The sequence below is a fragment of the Anarhichas minor genome, unplaced genomic scaffold (assembly GCF_050575085.1).
Source record: "Anarhichas minor isolate MPS153535 unplaced genomic scaffold, ASM5057508v1 ptg000005l, whole genome shotgun sequence".
Lineage (NCBI taxonomy): Eukaryota > Metazoa > Chordata > Actinopteri > Perciformes > Anarhichadidae > Anarhichas > Anarhichas minor.
In genome coordinates, this window is record NW_027466451.1 from 3,450,357 (window position 1) to 3,457,500 (window position 7,144).

The window sequence follows — 7,144 nt, forward strand, 5'->3', positions numbered from 1 at the left end:
GAGTACTTTCCAATGCTGGCCCTGAGCAGATATGTATATCCAATAGTAAAAGTCAGAAACTATGTATACAACAGGATAACAGCGAATACAGTATACAACACAATAGGTCTTACCCTACAGACTCGGCCAGAGGATGTGATGTTGTCTCTGACATCATCACGTGACAGGCAAAGCGTTGTTGGTCAGGGTGTTTGGTGATGATACCAAAATACCTGCAGTGGAATGATCAGCATTACTGTTCAGAGGTTGATTTACACTTATTTGTTGAGGCAAATCTGCTCATGCAAGTGTAGGAATCGATGAGATCAAGTGGTCCGACTCACTTGCTGTGTTTTGGATGACAGCCACAGAATGAGATGTTTTTCAACTGGAAGAAGTGGAAACACTGGTCCCCCTGAGAGACGGACACACACACACTGAGACGTAAACCTTTGAATGTTTTAAGTTCGAAGTGTTCTATCTGGGATATTTATCCAAATTGTCAGAGTAGACATCAATATTACCTTTTTTGAGTAGCAGTTGTAGTTACTGCTGATCGCCACTATAGAGCGCTACAGCTAACTACAGCAAAGTAACTTATTGCCAACATCATAATTACCTGCAGCAGGTGACTGGATTTAAAAAGGTATTAAGCTTAAGAAGGTAGGTAGGTAGTGCACGTACCCTATGTGCAGAGTTACACTGGTCTTGGACACTGATCTTCACACCCTTCACACTAACCTCCAGCACACAGGCTGAGGGACGCTGACCTGCTGACCGCCTGTTACACACCACCTGTAAACACAAATAATCAGTCAATCCGTCAATAAACATAGCTGAGGAGCCTTGACTCTCAGCAGCACGGTCTGGTATATTCTACATGGATCAGTAGTGTTAGGCCAGTCTTAGGGTCATTGATGACCATGATGTTTATGGTTGTGGCGGCCGCACTCAAAGGCAGATTAAAATGCTGGCTCATAGGGAGAGTTAAGACTGAAATACGCAGGGAGCTGTCAACATTCTCAGACACTTTCTCCAGAAAGACATTCAAAGGGTTCACATGAAGCGTCAGAAATATATTTGTGACCTCCGCACAGCTGAACAATCACGGCGTGACTAACCCTAACCCAAATAAAGTCTCCTGAGACCAGCAGCAGTACTGAGCTCTGTGACAACACCTCAGCCGGCAGCTCAACAGCCACTGGAAGTTTGTATTGTTCCTCTCTGTGCTGAATATAGAAAGAGATGAATTATTCCCCTACTCATTATTCAGAACTCCTACTTGTGTTGCAACAATGAGAAATCAATACAATTATTTGACTCTTTTTTCACAACGAGGGCAAACCTGCTGCACAGTAAAAGTACAATGTAAGACATGAGGTGACAGGAAAGAACGTGTCTCTTTACAAAGTAAGCCTGGAGCTTCAGTGTGCTCTAATGTTCTTGGTAAAGATTTGGAGCCAGTGAAGGAAACACAATGATTACAGCTGCAACAGGCACAGCGTTCCACATTTATAACACACTGAATTTAAATCAGTTAAAGGGTCAATTCACCCAAATCTCACATAGTTTTGGTTTTATTTGTATTGGCTTTGAGATTTCTACCCTCTGCAATAGGTTGAGACAGAGACGAATGAAATTTCACACTTAAAGTTTTCATTTGGTTCATTGGCCCACCTAGGCCCACCTGTGGCTACACATGTAGAATCAGGCTGTATAAGGCAGATAGGTGGGAGGGTTGGGCAGAGTTCCCCGGTAGCTCTCGGCTAACGCAGTGAGCTTCCATGCTCGTCGTCTTGTCAGTTTGGTAGTTTTCGGCTGTCCTGTTCAACGTATCCTCATACAATGGTTCGTATTGTAAATCCCCCCACTGCGGGACTAATAAAGGATTATCTTATCTTATCTTATGATATCTTACAAAAAGTCATTCCTCATTTTTCATGCATTTTCCAAGAATGTCCAGCAACTCATGTAAATTGAAGCTGGTTACTGCTGACAGTCTTTTCAATACAAACGTCCGTCTTCACAGGATACAACTTCGTTAGGTTTAGGCAACATTGTGGTTTGTGTTAAAATAACTAGTACGGAAGTTACATGACTAATAACTCAGCGTTTGGATTAAAATAACTATGTGACAAATAAATCAATATTGTGACTTCTGGTTACAGGGACAAGAACCGCAGTCTACCCTACAAACGTTTGTTATTTTACCCATCTGTCCACCCTGACCTCCTCCCCACACACTGTTTGTCACTCTTAATACATCCCTTTTTGTGATTACATGGAATAAATACAAATTGATTTTGTGAGATATATACAAATTACATTTATTTTCGTAGGTATAGCTACAAATGGTAAATGAGAACATGTCCTGTCAGGATGTAGTGTTTACTTTATAAAATACATTTGTACCAAGCGATACTTACTTGAAAAATGGTTCAAATTTGTGGGGAAAGTTGACCCATTTTCAGGAGCTATGTCTCTGAAGCCCGCTCGCTAAATGCTCAACCTGGAAGTTAACTACCATAGTTGATCACTCCAACACTGATGATCAGATTGAATGGTTAGCTTCTGTTGTTCAGTGTCTGTATGTACCTTCTGCATCGCAGCACAGAGCATGTCGTTGCCTTTGTGGATTGGGACCTGAACTGAACCCAGGAATTGCACCAGGAACTGGTCTATCCAGCCATCTTTCTGGACTGCGACAACAAAGGAGAAAAAATAAACTATAATTATGAGATGTTGTTGATGGTATGCTATTCTATTTTTTCATTACAGTTTTTTGCAGTGTACCTTGGTTAATATCTTTGGCCAGCCTGACAGCGTAGAAAGCAGGGAAGATGCCAGTAGCTCCAGTCCTCATGTTGTAACCCTGACACCACAGGTCCTCAGACTGGTTCAGCATTAACACCGGATCATCTGATTCTAGGTACAGCTCGTCTGCATGACGAGGGACAAACCTAAAAAATGTACAGATTATTATCTAATGGGTTTATTTGGAAATGTCACAATTAGCTTGTGTGTGTTCATATGTTTTGACCTGTAGACAGCTCTGTGGCTCTGCTGTCTCTCCACTCCATCCAAAACACAGGAGAACACACCAAATGACCCAGCACCTGAATGATACAGCATTTATGTTATACTCAAAATCGTATCATCACAAACACAACAGCAAGTGATCCAATCTTGGCACTTACTGAGGAATGGAGAGTTCAAATGGCCACCACCATGAGAACGCTTAGAGCTTCTATGAGTTGGAATTGGAAGTTATTGACCTTGCCTACTCCTGGTAGCAGTATGAAAAGAGATACCGAGGTACGCCACTACTCCCGCCCCTTCAACTCGGAGACCCTCAAAGTCAATAACAAATGTATGTCAAAAATCAGCCACATCAGGTGGAATCAAACGCTAGTGAATAAAAGTGTGTTTTGAGACTGGACTTGAATTTATCAGGATACATCCCCACTACTACCTTTCTCATTTTAACACACATCTTTTGCTATGTTTACACCTAGTGCACACTCCACACCGGCGTTTTAGATCCCCTAAATGGAGACATTTAAAAACACGGCTGACACCATTTTGGCTTAAAAACGTCAGGGTTGTATTTGAGTCTGGACGGGCAGAAACGTAGACCTTTGAAAACAATGATGCAGACTCCCACGTTCACTACTTGATTGGGTTTTAGCAGTCATAACATGTCCTTCCCTGATTTGTCCCCTTGATTACCCAGCAGCTAGTGGTGATTCAACATGGATAAGGAATTACAGGTATTGCTGACTGTATTGTTTATTATACTAGCAGCTGTTGTGCAGTTATATTATGCATTTTATAATACTACTACTGCGTACATGTGCAAGAGTCAAGCTTTTATTTGAGTGCTTTGCGAGAAGCGTGTCCAGGGGCGTGATCAGCCTTACAGAGCAGACGTTTGAAGGCACCGTTCCCTACTTTTAGGAGGGCTGATGCTTAATTTTATACAACTATTGTGAAGCTCACAAAGAAACTGTAAATTACCAAAAGCATCAATTAAAACTGTTAAAAATGAAAACGTACGAGTGTGGTTGTCGCCTCAATGGAAGCGGCAGATCTAATGCTGTCTCACAGTCTAGGGACTGAAACAGCAGCGGAGCGGTCACCCATGTGCTTAAGTTTGACTTGCGGGAGAACCAGTAGCCCCAAGTCAGCTGATCTGAGGGACCTCAAAGGAGAATGAGAGCTTAGGTATTGTGTAATACAAGAGAGGGCCAGCCCATAAAGAGGCATTATAGACAAACAGGAGAACCTTCAAATAAATTCTGAACCATACTGGCAGCCAGTAGATAGAGGCCAGAATATGGGTGATATGGTCCCTCTTCCGGGTACCTGTGAGGAGCCAGGCTGCAGCGTTCTGGACCAGTTTCAGGCAGGACAGGAACTACTGACTAATCCCAGTATAAAGGGAGTTGCAGTAGTGCCACTGGGCGGATGTAAAGGCTTGAGAATGTCATCCAAGCCTTTACATCCCCAGAAGCATGTAGTAGTATTGGAAATACAATAATGATTCCTGAGACTTTTTGTGGAACTTTACTGAATTAAGCAGCACTAACATGGCAATGCGGTGGACATTTTCACAGTAGTTATTTCCTACAGTGATGCTCATAAGGACTGGTGTATTGTTATTTTTGTTTCTCAGTTCTTCTGTAAAATATTTAATCGTATTTGGAATATTTCACTTTATAGTATTCTATTCTATTTCTTTAACAGTTTTGTTATTGGTTTCTGGGACAAACTAATTTAATTTCAGGTCCTGTGCATGATTGTGTATGTGACCAATAAATGTAATTTGATATGATATGATATGAATTTGTGAAAAACAGCAACATACAAACGACAAAAGGTTTGTCGGCTGGAAGCAAAACAAAATGTCATTTCATTGTGATTATTAGGCTTCACCTGAACCTCACTGCCTCCAATTAATGAACTGCCAATGTGTCTAAAGTCAGTTTTTTGACAGTAACAATGTAAGCTTCAACATACTCAATCAGCAGAAATATGCATTGATGTGATGAATAAAGTGAACTTCCAACCATTATATAAACCCTTTCAAGACTATATCACGTATAGTATCAGTGAATATACTTATAACCCTAATAAACGTATTCCTCTCTCTGTACAATATCAAATCACAGAAAAGAGAGCTGTGATGCAGACAAAATATTTTTGCTTCAAACTAAATATTGAGATAATATACAAACCTGTGGTGCTGTAATGACTGCTGTTGTTGGAAAACAGGTTGAGGAACTTCTTACTTCTGGAAGCTGCTGGTCTTCCTCCATTAGACTCTTCTTCCTCTGAAGTTGTGGTTGATGTTACCTTGGACGGCTTGCAGATCTTTGCCACAACTTCCCTCCTCCTTTTCACCTCTTCCTCCCTCTTCCTCTTCAAATCCTCTTCCCTCCTTCTCTTCATCTCGTCCTCCTTTCTTCGGTTTTCTTCCTCGTTCCTTCTGTCTTGGAACCAAAAACAAGGAAAACTTAAACCACTAGCAGCAATTAGCAGGAACAAAGGAACCATGCAAACAGACAGTGTATTCTTGATTTCAACTTCAGACAATCTTCTGTCCTGAAGCTGCACATGCAGTATCATCTAGTGAGGTGCTCCACAAGGCTTAGTATTGGGTCCTCTGCTCTTCAAGTAAATCACTGTGCCTTATTGGACAAATAAACAAAAGAAGTGAAAGCACGAGCTGAGCTAGCTAGTGCTTTTGCCTACTAGTCTGTCCAAACATACTTGGCCAATAAACCTTATTCTATTATAATTTACTATACTACAGAATATTCCTTTTAAACAGTGATATTTTTTTAAATCCTCAACTTTGCAGTGTGAGTGCACCCCGTCTAGTAATGTTACAGAAATATTATCCTTTAATTAGATTAACAGACTGAAATGAAGATGAAGTTACTGTATGAAAGGGGCATGTTTTTCTTTTAGTTTTGGTTATTAAAGACAGTATTCTCTGTCAGTCACTAAGTCTGTCTCTCGTTCCAACTCTTGGATTCAGAGCTGACTGCTGGGAAATTTGCCATTAAATCCGTTGTGGATATTCACGGTCCCCAGAACACAGTTCCTAATGATTTGCGTAACGCCACGACCATTCCTTTAACTCAACTTCATTAATCATCGATATTATATAAGGAATAATGTACAGCGATCATTATTATTATTATCTTTGAAAAGAAACATGACTTGAATCATCCTGAAGGGCTTCATTTCCAAATGTATTTCATTTAATTAATATGAATTAATTATTTGCTGTACATTACATGGATACTTACAAAATAAATCAATAATTTCAGTCAAAACATTGTTTAAAAAAATATTGCTTTAAAAATGATTGTATTGCTTCCACTAAAATAAATAGTTTACATCAACCCCTTCTCACTCACAAAGCGTCAAATAACACATCGGCGTATGACACTGATGCTCATTTAGCGTTTGAAGGAGACACACCCGCCTGCAGAATTAAAGGAAGAGCAACTGGCATTGTATGACGTGAAGGGGAGGTGGATGGGTCGGGGGAAAAAGGGGCTTTCGTCCAGGAGCCCGCTGCTCATGTCCTGAGTGAAACTTAAAGTAAAGGTTTTGTCATGTCAATCGTTAGTCACGTGAGTCGTAACGTCTTTAGTTAAGCACCATCAGGTGTAAACTTAGTTTGTACACAAGATGTCTTCGGGCAGATAAAAATGGAATTTACTGAGATTATTCATGTTCCCAAAGGGACAAACCTTTACATTTCATGAACTTTAATGAACTGTTTGGGACAGAAGAGAGCTCAGCCATGTTAAAAAAAAACAATCTGTACCTTGCTTCCTTGCTTCCTCTCTCCTCTTCCTTTCCTCCTCATACTCTGGATCTTCCTCCTCATTGGCTGACTGATAGACCGTCTCTGCATCACTGTCATCATTGTGCTCATTGTAACTGTGCAAGCAGTCCTTGAGGCTGACCAGCTCTAATTGAGCGTGCTCATCGACTACCAGAGTGTATTTAACAGAGTCATAGTTTAACAGTGCCATAGCTTCACTCTGTGGTACAATCTGAGCAGCCGCACCATCTCCCTGAGTGACAGAGTTGGTGCCATCCACCTCAGTGTTATAGTCACCTTTTCCTCCCCTTGCTTCCACCT

The 7,144-nt window shown here is 40.9% G+C and overlaps 1 pseudogene; it reads right to left on the reverse strand.

Annotated features, from left to right (window-relative positions):
• LOC142932128 (C-Jun-amino-terminal kinase-interacting protein 1-like) overlaps positions 1-7,144 on the reverse strand; it is a 31,615-nt pseudogene that overhangs the window by 1,375 nt on the left and 23,096 nt on the right.